The sequence below is a fragment of the Oncorhynchus masou genome, unplaced genomic scaffold (genome assembly GCF_036934945.1).
Source record: "Oncorhynchus masou masou isolate Uvic2021 unplaced genomic scaffold, UVic_Omas_1.1 unplaced_scaffold_621, whole genome shotgun sequence".
NCBI lineage: Eukaryota > Metazoa > Chordata > Actinopteri > Salmoniformes > Salmonidae > Oncorhynchus > Oncorhynchus masou.
Window position 1 is genome coordinate 280,655 of NW_027012639.1, and position 16,693 is coordinate 297,347.

Consider the following 16,693-nt stretch of genomic DNA (forward strand, 5'->3'; position numbering starts at 1 on the left):
GGGAAGCCAGGGAGGGAGGCCAGGGAGGGAGGGAGGGAAGCCAGGGAGGGAGGGAGGCCAGGGAGGGGAGGAAGACTGATAAGGAAATGTTTGACAAACAGATAGCGAAATGAAGAGGAGAGAGAGTTAGACGTCGCTCTCTGCTGAGACTGAGTTGGTGAAAGAATGTAAGAATGTGGGTTTCTGAGTCCCACTGTGAAGATGTAGGTCAGAGTTACACACTTCACTCCAGTGTTAAGTCCTTTCCTGTCTGGTGATGTCACCCGGCAGATCAAAACTCCATCCCACCAAAACAGGCAGTGCTTCTAAACAGCTGTTCCACTAGAAGGCCATCATCATCAATTTCACAGTATCACTCCACCCTCATAGTGTGGAAATAACTATAAAACACAGGGAATTCACATTCATGTCTGCACTGGGCCTTTAATAGTCTTTGCTATTTCAAGAATGTAGGCTAATATCTGATGGGAAATACCTCTGTGTGTGGGGGGGGGGGGGGGGGGGGGGGGTGAATACAACACTAGGCAGCCTACCTTCCGAAGTCTCTCTGGGGAGAACTCGAGACCGACCACGAAGAGAGTGAAGAACACTCCCAACTCTCCCAGCGTCTCTACCTGCACCATAGACTGCACAGAGATACATTACTCTCTCACAGAGACAGACACACAGACAGGCAGACAGGCAGGCAGGAAGGCAGACAGACAGACAGGCAGACAGGCAGAGAGACAAGCAGACAGACAGACAGACAGGCAGACAGGCAGGCAGACAGACAGACAGGCAGACAGACAGGCAGACAGGCAGAGAGACAGGCAGACAGGCAGAGAGACAGGCAGAGAGACAGGCAGGCAGACAGGCAGATAGGCAGAGACAGGCAGGCAGACAGGCAGACAGGCAGAGAGACAGGCAGAGAGACAGGCAGAGAGACAGGCAGAGAGACAGGCAGGCAGGCAGACAGACAGACACTGTTGCATGTCTCACCTTGATGCTGTTGAGTCCAGAGGGACCCAGGAGGACTCCACAGACGATGTAACCAAACATGGGGGGCAGGCCCATCATAGTGCACAGCCAACCACATGGCAGAGACAGCATCACTACGGAGACCAGGTCCTGACCAGCCAATCACAGATAACAGGACAGGACACCACAGGGACACAGATTAGAATTGTGCAAAATTGTAATTTCATTTGAAGACCCATTTGGTCAGATTACAGCTGGAGTCTTAGGACAGTCTTCATATGGTCAGATTACAGCTAGACTCGGGACAGTCTTCATATAGTCAGATTACAGCTGGACTCGGGACAGTCTTCATATAGTCAGATTACAGCTGGACTCAGGACAGTCTTCATATGGTCATATTATAGCTGGAGTCATAGGACAGTCTTCATATGGTCAGATTACAGCTGGAGTCTTAGGACAGTCTTCATATAGTCAGATTACAGCTGGAGTCTCAGGACAGTCTTCATATGGTCAGATTACAGCTGGAGTCTCAGGACAGTCTTCATATAGTCAGATTACAGCTGGACTCAGGACAGTCTTCATATAGTCAGATTACAGCTGGAGTCATAGGACAGTCTTCATATAGTCAGATTATAGCTGGAGTCATAGGACAGTCTTCATATAGTCAGATTACAGCTGGAGTCATAGGACAGTCTTCATATAGTCAGATTACAGCTGGACTCAGGACAGTCTTCAATATGGTCAGATTACAGCTGGACTCAGGACAGTCTTCATATGGTCAGATTACAGCTGGAGTCTCAGGACAGTCTTCATATGGTCAGATTACAGCTGGACTCAGGACAGTCTTCATATAGTCAGATTACAGCTGGAGTCTCAGGACAGTCTTCATATGGTCAGATTACAGCTGGACTCTGGACAGTCTTCATATGGTCAGATTACAGCTGGAGTCTCAGGACAGTCTTCATATAGTCAGATTACAGCTGGACTCGGGACAGTCTCCATATGTATAGGATCATTAGTGTTCAGGGGTTAAAGTTGGTACTGACCTTGATGAAGCGTTGATCGGAGCGGGGCATGGTGGAGTCTCTGGGCTTGGTCAGAACATACTGGTTGTTCTGTGAGTCGATGAGCATGCTCAGCCCCACGTCGTCCTCCACCTCTCCACCTCTCCTTGACGCGTTCCTTCTTCTTTTCCCTCCTTCCTCATCCTCCTCCTCCACTCTCAGCACCGCCTCCACGTTGGCTACATGCACTCCATTCATCTGATCACAATACTGACAATAACTCTACTGGCAGAGCCTTTAATACACCACATAACAGCCCCAACGCAGCACATCAGGGCCTGTCTTTATACAGCCTCCCAGACTGCTGATCGGGGACCAGGTCCTCCCTGTCCAAACACTCTGATTCACTTTGCTCTAAAAAGGGAGAATGATCCTAGATCAGCACTCCTATTCTGAACCGCTTTGTCATCAAAGACGTGGTCCTCTATATGACCTGTGTGTTTGTTGTTGTTGTTGTTGTTGTTGTTCTCTATATGACCTATGTGTTTGTTGCTGTTGTTGTTGTTGTTGTTGTTGTTGATGAATCTGTGTATTGTTGTCCTCTATATGACCTGTGTGTTTGTTGTTGATGAACCTGTTTATTGTTGTTCTCTATATGACCTATGTGTTTGTTGTTGATGAACCTGTTTATTGTTGTTCTCTATATGACCTATGTGTTTGATGTTGTTGTTGATGAACCTGTTTATTGTTGTCGTAGGTGTGGTCCTCTATATGACCTATGTGTTTGTTGTTGTTGTTGTTGTTGTTGATGAATCTGTGTATTGTTGTCCTCTATATGACCTATGTGTTTGTTGTTGTTATTGATTAACCTGTTTATTGTTGTCCTCTATGACCTATGTGTTTGTTGTTGTTGTTGTTGATGAATCTGTGTATTGTTGTCCTCTATATGACCTATGTGTTTGTTGTTGTTGTTATTGATTAACCTGTTTATTGTTGTCCTCTATGACCTATGTGTTTGTTGTTGTTGTTGTTGATGAATCTGTGTATTGTTGTCCTCTATGACCTATGTGTTTGTTGTTGTTGAACCTGTTTATTGTTGTCCTCTATGACCTATGTGTTTGTTGTTGTTGTTGTTGATGAACCTGTTTATTGTTGTCCTCTATATGACCTATGTGTTTGTTGTTGTTGTTGTTGATGAACCTGTTTATTGTTGTCCTCTATGACCTATGTGTTTGTTGTTGTTGTTGTTGATGAACCTGTTTATTGTTGTCCTCTATGACCTATGTGTTTGTTGTTGTTGTTGTTGAACCTGTTTATTGTGGTCCTCTATATGACCTGTGTTTGTTGTTGATGAACCTGTTTAATGTTGTCCTCTATATGACCTGTGTTTGTTGTTGACAAACTTGTTTATTGTTGTCGAAGGGGTGGTCCTCTATATGACCTATGTGTTTGTTGTTGATGAACCTGTTTATTGTTGTTCTCTATATGACCTATGTGTTTGATGTTGTTGTTGATGAACCTGTTTATTGTTGTCGAAGGGGTGGCCCTCTATATGACCTATGTGTTGTTGTTGTTGATGAACCTGTTTATTGTTGTCGAAGGCGTGGTCCTCTATCTCCTCCTCCAGGCGGTCAGCAGCTCTCCTGACGTCCTCGAGGATCTCATCCAGCATGGACAGGGTCTTGTTCTGGGCCAGGGCACTCTTCACAGCCTCCACCTGGTGCTTCTCTGCTGCTACCAGCTCTACAAACTCCTGCTCCTCCTGACACACACAGAGAGGCAGAGAGAGAGAGAGAGGCAGAGAGAGAGAGGCAGAGAGAGAGAGGCAGAGAGAGAGAGAGAGAGGCAGAGAGAGAGAGGGAGAGAGGCAGAGAGAGAGAGGCAGAGAGAGAGAGGCAGAGAGAGAGAGGCAGAGAGAGAGAGAGAGAGGCAGAGAGAGAGAGGCAGAGAGAGAGATAGGCAGAGAGAGAGAGAGAGGCAGAGAGAGAGAGAGAGGCAGAGAGAGAGAGGCAGAGAGAGAGAGAGAGGCAGAGAGAGAGGCAGAGCAGAGAGAGGCAGAGAGAGAGAGGCAGAGAGAGAGAGAGAGAGAGAGAGAGAGGCAGAGAGAGAGAGGCAGAGAGAGAGGGCAGAGAGAGAGGCAGAGAGAGAGAGAGAGGCAGAGAGAGAGAGGCAGAGAGAGAGATAGGCAGAGAGAGAGAGAGGCAGAGAGAGAGAGAGAGAGAGGCAGAGAGAGGCAGAGAGAGAGGCAGAGAGAGAGAGGCAGAGAGAGAGAGGCAGAGAGAGAGAGAGGCAGAGAGAGAGAGAGGCAGAGAGAGAGAGGCAGAGAGAGAGAGAGAGAGCAGAGAGAGAGAGAGAGAGGCAGAGAGAGGCAGAGAGAGAGAGCAGAGAGAGAGAGAGGGCAGAGAGAGAGAGAGGCAGAGAGAGGGGCAGAGAGAGGCAGAGAGAGGCAGAGAGGAGAGGCAGAGAGAAAGAGGCAGAGAGAGAGACAGAGAGAGACAGAGAGAGAGACAGAGAGGCAGAGAGAGAGAGAGAGGCAGAGAGAGAGGGCAGAGAGAGAGAGCAGAGAGAGAGAGAGGCAGAGAGAGGCAGAGAGAGAGAGAGAGAGAGGCAGAGAGAGAGGCAGAGAGAGAGAGAGGCAGAGAGAGGCAGAGAGAGAGAAGGAGAGGCAGAGAGAGAGGAGAGGCAGAGAGAGAGGGAGAGGCAGAGAGAGAGAGAGGCAGAGAGAGAGAGAGAGAGAGAGAGAGGCAGAGAGAGAGAGAGAGGCAGAGAGAGAGAGAGAGGCAGAGAGAGAGAGAGAGAGCAGAGAGAGAGAGCAGAGAGAGAGGGAGAGGCAGAGAGAGGGAGAGGCAGAGAGAGAGGCAGAGAGAGAGAGGGCAGAGAGAGAGAGAGCAGGCAGAGAGAGGGAGGCAGAGAGAGAGAGAGAGGCAGAGAGAGAGAGCAGAGAGAGGCAGAGAGAGCAGAGAGAGAGAGGCAGAGAGAGAGAGAGAGGCAGAGAGAGAGAGAGAGGCAGAGAGAGAGAGACAGAGAGAGAGGGAGAGCAGAGAGAGAGAGAGGCAGAGAGAGAGAGAGAGGCAGAGAGAGGGAGAGAGAGAGGCAGAGAGAGAGAGAGAGGAGAGAGAGAGAGAGGCAGAGAGAGAGAGAGAGGCAGAGAGAGAGAGAGGCAGAGAGAGAGAGAGAGGAGGCAGAGAGAGAGAGAGAGAGGCAGAGAGAGAGAGAGAGGCAGAGAGAGAGAGAGAGAGGCAGAGAGAGAGAGAGAGAGGCAGAGAGAGAGAGAGGCAGAGAGAGAGAGAGAGAGAGAGAGAGAAGCAGAGGGAGAGAGAGGCAGAGAGAGAGAGAAAGAGAGAGACAGACAGAGAGAAACAGACAGAGAGAAACAGACAAAGCACAGAAAGTCAGACATAGATGGGCAGAAAAAGGCTGACAGACCAATAATATATACACTAGATGAACAACAGGGGGCGCTGTGTTGAAGCCATCGCCCCTCCATCTTGACACTCCCCCACCGGTGTACAAAATATTGTGGAGCCATAGAAATGCATGTATTAATGTCCACATTAGTTTTACCATGTTAATTCCATTACAGACACCTTAATGCAGACTTTCACATTATATTATGTGTGATAAACATAAACATTAAAAAATATGGAAAATGTTTTTCCTTAATAAAGGTGGTTAGAGCATTGGACTAGTAACCGAAAGGTTGCAAGTTCGAATCCCCGAGCTGACAAGGTACAAAATCTGTATTTCTGCCCCTGAACAGGCAGTTAACCCACTGTTCCTAGGCCGTCATTGAAAATAAGAATTTGTTCTTAACTGACTTGCCTAGTTAAATAAAAGGTACAATTTTTTTTTTTTTTTTTTTGAAAGTTCTCAATGTTATTGTTCCCACTGCAAAAATGTTTTTAAATGCATGTCATTTTGTCCAGACAGACACAAACACACCCATATATATTAGGCAAACACACACACACACACACACACACACACACACACACACACACACACACACACACACACACACACACACACACACACACACACACATATTAGGCAAACACACACACACCCATATATATTAGGCAAACACACACACACCCATATATATTAGGCAAACACACACACACACACACACACACACACACACACCCATATATATTAGGCAAACACACACACACACACGGATCTGGCCTCCACAGATAGCAGTGTATTTTGCAGAGTAATGCTGTGCCCCACTTGCCCCTGTTCTGGCTCATCCAATCAGAGATAAGAGTTCCAGTCTCTCCAGCTGGTCAGACTGCAGAACCTTTCTACCCCGCTGTTACCACGGAGACCGACTAATCACATTCACTACCATCCTATCAAAACCAAGTTTCTTGTCTCCTCACCTCCTGCTCTCCTCACCTTAATGGCTGCTCTGCTCCTCCTGCCCTCACCTTAATGGCTGCTCTGCTCCTCCTGCCCTCACCTTAATGGCTGCTCTGCTCCTCCTGCCCTCACCTTAATGGCTGCTCTGCTCCTCCTGCCCTCACCTTAATGGCTGCTCTGCTCCTCCTGCCCTCACCTTAATGGCTGCTCTGCTCCTCCTGCCCTCATCTTAATGGCTGCTCTCCTCCTCCTGCCCTCACCTTAATGGCTGCTCTGCTCCTCCTGCTCTCCTCACTTTAATGGCTGCTCTGCTCCTCCTGCCCTCATCTTAATGGCTGCTCTCCTCCTCCTGCCCTCACCTTAATGGCTGCTCTGCTCCTCCTGCCCTCATCTTAATGGCTGCTCTCCTCCTCCTGCCCTCACCTTAATGGCTGCTCTGCTCCTCCTGCCCTCACCTTAATGGCTGCTCTGCTCCTCCTGCCCTCACCTTAATGGCTGCTCTGCTCCTCCTGCCCTCACCTTATTGGCTGCTCTGCTCCTCCTGCCCTCACCTTATTGGCTGCTCTGCTCCTCCTGCACTCACCTTAATGGCTGCTCTACTCCTCCTGCCCTCACCTTAATGGCTGCTCTACTCCTCCTGCCCTCACCTTAATGGCTGCTTCCCTGAGGGCCTCCAGTCTCTGGCGGCTGCTCTCCTTCATGTTGACCACGTCCCTGTAGTCTCCCTGCAGCGCCCTCTGCAGGCCCACCACCGCCTGGAAGACTGAGCGTTCGCTCTCATTCAGCTCCTTCTGGAACACCTCCAGAGTGTGAACCTGGACGGGGGAGAGAGAAGAGAGAGGACACTAGACTAGGACCCTTGGACAGGGGAGAGAGAAGAGAGAGGACACTAGACTGGGACCCTTGGACAGGGGAGAGAGAAGAGAGAGGACACTAGACTGGGACCCTTGGACGGGGGAGAGAGAAGAGAGAGGACACTAGACTGGGACCCTTGGACGGGGGAGAGAGAAGAGAGAGGACACTAGACTAGGACCCTTGGACGGGGAGAGAGAAGAGAGGGACACTAGACTAGGACCCTTGGACAGGGAGAGAGAAGAGAGGACACTAGACAAGGACCCTTGGACGGGGGAGAGAGAAGAGAGAGGACACTAGACTAGGACCCTTGGACAGGGGAGAGAGAAGAGAGAGGACACTAGACAAGGACCCTTGGACGGGGGAGAGAGAAGAGAGAGGACACTAGACTAGGACCCTTGGACAGGGGAGAGAGAGAGAGAGGACACTAGACTAGGACCCTTGGACAGGGGAGAGAGAAGAGAGAGGACACTAGACTAGGACCCTTGGACAGGGGAGAGAGAAGAGAGAGGACACTAGACTAGGACCCTTGGACAGGGGAGAGAGAAGAGAGAGGACACTAGACTAGGACCCTTGGACAGGGAAGAGAGAAGAGAGAGGACACTAGACTAGGACCCTTGGACAGGGGAGAGAGAAGAGAGAGGACACTAGACTAGGACCCTTGGACAGGGAGAGAGAAGAGAGAGGACACTAGACTAGGACCCTTGGACGGGGAGAGAGAAGAGAGAGAACACTAGACTAGGACCCTTGGACAGGGGAGAGAGAAGAGAGGGACACTAGACAAGGACCCTTGGACGGGGAGAGAGAAGAGAGAGGACACTAGACAAGGACCCTTGGACAGGGGAGAGAGAAGAGAGACACTAGACTAGGACCCTTGGACAGGGGAGAGAGAAGAGAGTGGACACTAGACTAGGACCCTTGGACAGGGGAGAGAGAAGAGAGAGGACACTAGACTAGGACCCTTGGACGGGGGAGAGAGAAGAGAGAGGACACTAGACTAGGACCCTTAGACGAGAGAAGAGAGAGGACACTAGACTAGGACCCTTGGACAGGGGAGAGAGAAGAGAGAGGACACTAGACTAGGACCCTTGGACGGGGAGAGAGAAGAGAGAGGACACTAGACTAGGACCCTTGGACAGGGGAGAGAGAAGAGAGAGGACACTAGACTAGGACCCTTGGACAGGGGAGAGAGAAGAGAGAGGACACTAGACTAGGACCCTTAGACGAGAGAAGAGAGAGGACACTAGACTAGGACCCTTGGACAGGGGAGAGAGAAGAGAGAGGACACTAGACTAGGACCCTTGGACGGGGGAGAGAGAAGAGAGAGGACACTAGACTAGGACCCTTGGACAGGGGAGAGAGAAGAGAGAGGACACTAGACTAGGACCCTTGGACGAGAGAAGAGAGAGGACACTAGACAAGGACCCTTGGACAGGGGAGAGAGAAGAGAGAGGACACTAGACTAGGACCCTTGGACGGGGGAGAGAGAAGAGAGAGGACACTAGACTAGGACCCTTGGACAGGGGAGAGAGAAGAGAGAGGACACTAGACTAGGACCCTTGGACGGGGGAGAGAGAAGAGAGAGGACACTAGACTAGGACCCTTGGACAGGGGAGAGAAGAAGAGAGGGACACTAGACTAGGACCCTTGGACGGGGAGAGAGAAGAGAGAGGACACTAGACTAGGACCCTTGGACAGGGGAGAGAGAAGAGAGAGGACACTAGACTAGGACCCTTGGACAGGGGAGAGAGAAGAGAGAGGACACTAGACAAGGACCCTTGGACGGGGGAGAGAGAAGAGAGAGGACACTAGACTAGGACCCTTGGACAGGGGAGAGAAGAGAGAGGACACTAGACTGGGACCCTTGGACGGGGGAGAGAAGAAGAGGACACTAGACTAGGACCCTTGGACAGGGGAGAGAGAAGAGAGAGGACACTAGACTAGGACCCTTGGACAGGGGAGAGAGAAGAGAGAGGACACTAGACTAGGACCCTTGGACGAGAGAAGAGAGAGGACACTAGACTAGGACCCTTGGACAGGGAGAGAGAAGAGAGAGGACACTAGACTAGGACCCTTGGACGGGGAGAGAGAAGAGAGAGGACACTAGACTAGGACCCTTGGACAGGGAGAGAGAAGAGAGAGGACACTAGACTAGGACCCTTGGACAGGGGAGAGAGAAGAGAGAGGACACTAGACTAGGACCCTTGGACGAGAGAAGAGAGAGGACACTAGACAAGGACCCTTGGACAGGGAGAGAGAAGAGAGAGGACACTAGACTAGGACCCTTGGACGGGGAGAGAGAGAGAGAGGACACTAGACTAGGACCCTTGGACAGGGAGAGAGAAGAGAGAGGACACTAGACTAGGACCCTTGGACGGGGGAGAGAGAAGAGAGAGGACACTAGACTAGGACCCTTGGACGAGAGAAGAGAGAGGACACTAGACTAGGACCCTTGGACGGGGAGAGAGAAGAGAGAGGACACTAGACTAGGACCCTTGGACAGGGGAGAGAGAAGAGAGAGGACACTAGACTAGGACCCTTGGACAGGGAAGAGAGAAGAGAGAGGACACTAGACAAGGACCCTTGGACGGGGGAGAGAGAAGAGAGAGGACACTAGACTAGGACCCTTGGACAGGGGAGAGAGAAGAGAGAGGACACTAGACTAGGACCCTTGGACGAGAGAAGAGAGAGGACACTAGACTAGGACCCTTGGACGGGGGAGAGAGAAGAGAGAGGACACTAGACTAGGACCCTTGGACAGGGGAGAGAGAAGAGAGAGGACACTAGACTAGGACCCTTGGACAGGGGAGAGAGAAGAGAGAGGACACTAGACTAGGACCCTTGGACAGGGGAGAGAGAAGAGAGAGGACACTAGACTAGGACCCTTGGACAGGGAAGAGAGAAGAGAGAGGACACTAGACAAGGACCCTTGGACGGGTGAGAGAGAAGAGAGAGGACACTAGACTAGGACCCTTGGACAGGGGAGAGAGAGAGAGAGGACACTAGACTAGGACCCTTGGACAGGGAGAGAGAAGAGAGAGGACACTAGACTAGGACCCTTGGACAGGGGAGAGAGAAGAGAGTGGACACTAGACTAGGACCCTTGGACAGGGAGAGAGAAGAGAGAGGACACTAGACTAGGACCCTTGGACGGGGGAGAGAAGAGAGAGGACACTAGACTAGGACCCTTAGACGAGAGAAGAGAGAGGACACTAGACTAGGACCCTTGGACAGGGGAGAGAGAAGAGAGAGGACACTAGACTAGGACCCTTGGACGGGGGAGAGAGAAGAGAGAGGACACTAGACTAGGACCCTTGGACAGGGGAGAGAGAAGAGAGAGGACACTAGACTAGGACCCTTGGACAGGGGAGAGAGAAGAGAGAGGACACTAGACTAGGACCCTTAGACGAGAGAAGAGAGAGGACACTAGACTAGGACCCTTGGACAGGGGAGAGAAGAGAGAGGACACTAGACTAGGACCCTTGGACGGGGGAGAGAGAAGAGAGAGGACACTAGACTAGGACCCTTGGACAGGGAGAGAGAAGAGAGAGGACACTAGACTAGGACCCTTGGACGGGGAGAGAGAAGAGAGAGGACACTAGACAAGGACCCTTGGACAGGGGAGAGAGAAGAGAGAGGACACTAGACTAGGACCCTTGGACGGGGGAGAGAGAAGAGAGAGGACACTAGACTAGGACCCTTGGACAGGGGAGAGAGAAGAGAGGGACACTAGACTAGGACCCTTGGACGGGGAGAGAGAAGAGAGAGGACACTAGACTAGGACCCTTGGACAGGGGAGAGAGAAGAGAGGGACACTAGACTAGGACCCTTGGACGGGGGAGAGAGAAGAGAGAGGACACTAGACTAGGACCCTTGGACAGGGAGAGAGAAGAGAGAGGACACTAGACTAGGACCCTTGGACAGGGGAGAGAGAAGAGAGAGGACACTAGACAAGGACCCTTGGACGGGGGAGAGAGAAGAGAGAGGACACTAGACTAGGACCCTTGGACAGGGGAGAGAGAAGAGAGGACACTAGACTGGGACCCTTGGACGGGGGAGAGAGAGAGAGAGGACACTAGACTAGGACCCTTGGACAGGGGAGAGAGAAGAGAGAGGACACTAGACTAGGACCCTTGGACAGGGGAGAGAGAAGAGAGAGGACACTAGACTAGGACCCTTGGACGAGAGAAGAGAGAGGACACTAGACTAGGACCCTTGGACAGGGAGAGAGAAGAGAGAGGACACTAGACTAGGACCCTTGGACGGGGGAGAGAAGAGAGAGGACACTAGACTAGGACCCTTGGACAGGGGAGAGAAGAGAGAGGACACTAGACTAGGACCCTTGGACAGGGGAGAGAGAAGAGAGAGGACACTAGACTAGGACCCTTGGACGAGAGAAGAGAGAGGACACTAGACAAGGACCCTTGGACAGGGAGAGAGAAGAGAGAGGACACTAGACTAGGACCCTTGGACGGGGGAGAGAGAAGAGAGAGGACACTAGACTAGGACCCTTGGACAGGGGAGAGAAGAGAGAGAGGACACTAGACTAGGACCCTTGGACGGGGAGAGAGAAGAGAGAGGACACTAGACTAGGACCCTTGGACGAGAGAAGAGAGAGGACACTAGACTAGGACCCTTGGACGGGGGAGAGAGAAGAGAGAGGACACTAGACTAGGACCCTTGGACAGGGAGAGAAAGAGAGAGGACACTAGACTAGGACCCTTGGACAGGGAAGAGAGAAGAGAGAGGACACTAGACAAGGACCCTTGGACGGGGGAGAGAGAAGAGAGAGGACACTAGACTAGGACCCTTGGACAGGGGAGAGAGAAGAGAGAGGACACTAGACTAGGACCCTTGGACGAGAGAAGAGAGAGGACACTAGACTAGGACCCTTGGACGGGGGGGAGAGAGAAGAGAGAGGACACTAGACTAGGACCCTTGGACAGGGAGAGAGAAGAGAGAGGACACTAGACTAGGACCCTTGGACAGGGGAGAGAGAAGAGAGGGACACTAGACTAGGACCCTTGGACAGGGGAGAGAGAAGAGAGAGGACACTAGACTAGGACCCTTGGACAGGGAAGAGAGAAGAGAGAGGACACTAGACAAGGACCCTTGGACGGGTGAGAGAGAAGAGAGAGGACACTAGACTAGGACCCTTGGACAGGGGAGAGAAAGAGAGAGGACACTAGACTAGGACCCTTGGACAGGGGAGAGAGAAGAGAGAGGACACTAGACTAGGACCCTTGGACAGGGGAGAGAGAAGAGAGAGGACACTAGACTAGGACCCTTGGACAGGGGAGAGAGAAGAGAGAGGACACTAGACTAGGACCCTTGGACGGAGGAGAGAGAAGAGAGAGGACACTAGACTAGGACCCTTGGACAGGGGAGAGAGAAGAGAGAGGACACTAGACTAGGACCCTTGGAAGGGGGAGAGAGAAGAGAGAGGACACTAGACTAGGACCCTTCAGACTGTACACCATAGGAAGCTGTGGGCACCTTAATTGGGGAGGACATGTTCGTGGTAATGACTGGAGTGGAATCAGTGGAATGGTATCAAATACATCAAACACATGGTTTCCATGGTTTCCAGGTGTTTGATTTCATTCTATTTGTGCCGTCCCAGCCATTATTGTGAGCTGTCCACAACCAGGAACACATCCTGGAACACAACCAGGAACACATCCTGGAACACAACCTGGAACACATCCTGGAACACAACCAGGAACACATCCTGGAACACAACCTGGAACACAACCAGGAACACATCCTGGAACACAACCAGGAACACATCCTGGAACACAACCAGGAACACATCCTGGAACACATCCTGGAACACAACCAGGAACACATCCTGAAACACAACCAGGAACACATCCTGGAACACAACCAGGAACACATCCTGGAACACAACCAGGAACACATCCTGGAACACAACCAGGAACACATCCTGGAACACAACCAGGAACACATCCTGGAACACAACCAGGAACACATTCTGGAACACAACCTGGAACACATCCAGGAACACATCCTGGAACACAACCAGGAACACATCCTGGAACACAACCAGGAACACATCCTGGAACACATCCTGGAACACAACCAGGAACACATCCTGGAACACAACCAGGAACACATCCTGGAACACATCCTGGAACACAACCAGGAACACATCCTGAAACACAACCAGGAACACATCCTGGAACACAACCAGGAACACATCCTGGAACACAACCAGGAACACATCCTGGAACACAACCAGGAACACATCCTGGAACACAACCAGGAACACATCCAGACTGTGCACTTGGCAGACATGGGACAGAGAAGGTAAGATGGGTGAGACCAGCGCTGCACCTCAATATTCTGAAGTACTTTCCTCTCCTTTATTTACACACATCTGGATGCTAAGAGTCGTTTTAGAATGTCGGTTTGACCAAACAGTGGCTTGGTCACATGGGTTCAGTTGTGTTTATTAACATATTACTCCAGAGGAAGGTTCAGGTCAGAGGTGGGGTCAGGGCAGTGCTGGACGTGGTGCCGGTACTGTTTATATTTAGGGGCAGTAGCTCCACAACACTTTTGAGCTAATATTCTATTGAGCAGTGGTTCCCAACCAGGGGTACTTGGCCTATCCACACGGGGTACTTGGCCTATCCACACGGGGTACTTGGCCTATCCACACGGGGTACTTGGCCTATCCACACGGGGTACTTGGCCTTTCCACACGGGGTACTTGGCCTTTCCACACGGGGTACTTGGCCTTTCCACACGGGGTACTTGGCCTTTCCACACGGGGTACTTGGCCTATCCACACGGGGTACTTGGCCTATCCACACGGGGTACTTGGCCTATCCACAGGGGGTACTTGGCCTATCCACACGGGATACTTGGCCTATCCACACGGGGTACTTGGCCTATCCACACGGGGTACTTGGCCTATCCACACGGGGTACTTGGCCTATCCACACGGGGTACTTGGCCTATCCACACTTGGGCCTATCCACAGGGGGTACTTGGCCTATCCACACTGGGTACTTGGCCTATCCACAGGGGGTACTTGGCCTATCCACACTGGGTACTTGGCCTTTCCACACTGGGTACTTGGCCTTTCCACAGGGGGTACTTGGCCTTTCCACACTGGGTACTTGGCCTTCCACACTGGGTACTTGGCCTATCCACAGGGGGTACTTGGCCTTTCCACACTGGGTACCACACTGGGTACCTTTCCACACTGGGGGCCTTTCCACAGGGGGTACTTGGCCTTTCCACACTGGGTACTTGGCCTTTCCACACGGGGTACTTGGCCTTTCCACACTGGGTACTTGGCCTATCCACAGGGGGTACTTGGCCTTTCCACACTGGGTACTTGGCCTATCCACAGGGGGTACTTGGCCTATCCACAGGGGGTACTTGGCCTATCCACAGGGGGTACTTGGCCTTTCCACACTGGGTACTTGGCCTTTCCACAGGGGGTACTTGGCCTTTCCACAGGGGGTACTTGGCCTTTCCACACTGGGTACTTGGCCTTTCCACACGGGGTACTTGGCCTTTCCACAGGGGGTACTTGGCCTTTCCACAGGGGGTACTTGGCCTTTCCACACTGGGTACTTGGCCTTTCCACAGGGGTACTTGGCCTTTCCACAGGGGGTACTTGGCCTTTCCACACGGGGTACTTGGCCTTTCCACACTGGGTACTTGGCCTTTCCACAGGGGGTACTTGGCCTTTCCACAGGGGGTACTTGGCCTTTCCACACTGGGTACTTGGCCTTTCCACACGGGGTACTTGGCCTTTCCACAGGGGGTACTTGAGGAGACCCATGAGGTAATAGGCCTATCCACAGGGGGTACTTGAGGAGACCCATGAGGTAATAGGCCTATCCACAGGGGGTACTTGAGGAGACCCATGAGGTAATAGGCCTATCCACAGGGGGTACTTGAGGAGACCCATGAGGTACTTGGCCTATCCACACGGGGTACTTGAGGAGACCCATGAGGTAATAGGCCTATCCACAGGGGGTACTTGAGGAGACCCATGAGGTACTTGGCCTATCCACACGGGGTACTTGAGGAGACCCATGAGGTAATAGGCCTATCCACACAGGGTACTTGAGGAGACCCATGAGGTAATAGGCCTATCCACACGGGGTACTTGAGGAGACCCATGAGGTAATAGGCCTATCCACACGGGGTACTTGAGGAGACCCATGAGGTACTTGGCCTATCCACACGGGGTACTTGAGGAGACCCATGAGGTAATAGGCCTATCCACAGGGGGTACTTGAGGAGACCCATGAGGTAATAGGCCTATCCACACGGGGTACTTGAGGAGACCCATGAGGTACTTGGCCTATCCACACGGGGTACTTGAGGAGACCCATGAGGTAATAGGCCTATCCACAGGGGGTACTTGAGGAGACCCATGAGGTAATAGGCCTACTGGTAAAATGCAGAAGGGGATACTTCAGGGGTACTCGGTAACAGTAACTGAAAAAAGTTGGGAGCCACTGCTATATAGAGGTGGAGGAGCTCCAGCAGTAGAAGTGCCGGTACTCAGCTCAGGTGAGCTCCTGTCCAAGTTAAACACTGGGTGAGGGTGAGATGGGGTTAAAAATCTCACCTGGAAAGTCGCTCTAATAACGAGGTAATAACAAGTTATTAGTCTCTCTAATCGCAAGGTAATAACAAGTTATTAGTCTCTCTAATAGCAAGGTAATAACAAGTTATTAGTCTCTCTAATAGCAAGGTAATAACAAGTTATTAGTCTCTCTAATAGCAAGGTAATAACAAGTTATTAGTCTCTCTAATAGCAAGGTAATAACAAGTTATTAGTCTCTCTAATAGCAAGGTAATAACAAGTTATTAGTCTCTCTAATAGCAAGGTAATAACAAGTTATTAGTCTCTCTAATAGCAAGGTAATAACAAGTTATTAGTCTCTCTAATAGCAAGGTAATAACAAGTTATTAGGCTCTCTAATAGCAAGGTAATAACAAGTTATTAGTCTCTCTAATAGCAAGGTAATAACAAGTTATTAGGCTCTCTAATAGCAAGGTAATAACAAGTTATTAGGCTCTCTAATAGCAAGGTAATAACAAGTTATTATAGTCTCTAATAGCAAGGTAATAACCATATTGAGCCAAAAATAGTTAGATTGACATAGAGTTAGGGTCCGTTAGGATTAGGGTCAGGGTATGGAGCTAAACGGTCCATTTTACTCTGGCGCCCACCTGGAAGAGTCTCTCTGGGTCTGAGAGGGAGTGGTCTCGCCCCACAGCGGCTGCAGCCACAGCTAGCTTCTTAATGGCCGTGTTCTTCTGTCGGATGAGGCTGCCCAGGCGCCGGCAGTTATCAGACACCCAGCTCCAAGCGTGCCTGGCCACAGCACTCCTGCCCCGATGCAGCTTGATGGCATGCTGAGCTACCTGCTCCCGCTGCAGCGCCCCGACAAGGCCAAGGCACAGCACCGCACACACAACCCGCATCCAACCTACTACTGCTGCTGCCCCTTCAGAGG

General features: G+C 51.3%; 1 pseudogene; it reads right to left on the bottom strand.

Annotated features, from left to right (window-relative positions):
- Positions 1–16,693, bottom strand: part of LOC135536458 (transmembrane and coiled-coil domain-containing protein 3-like) — a 36,836-nt pseudogene that overhangs the window by 17,559 nt on the left and 2,584 nt on the right.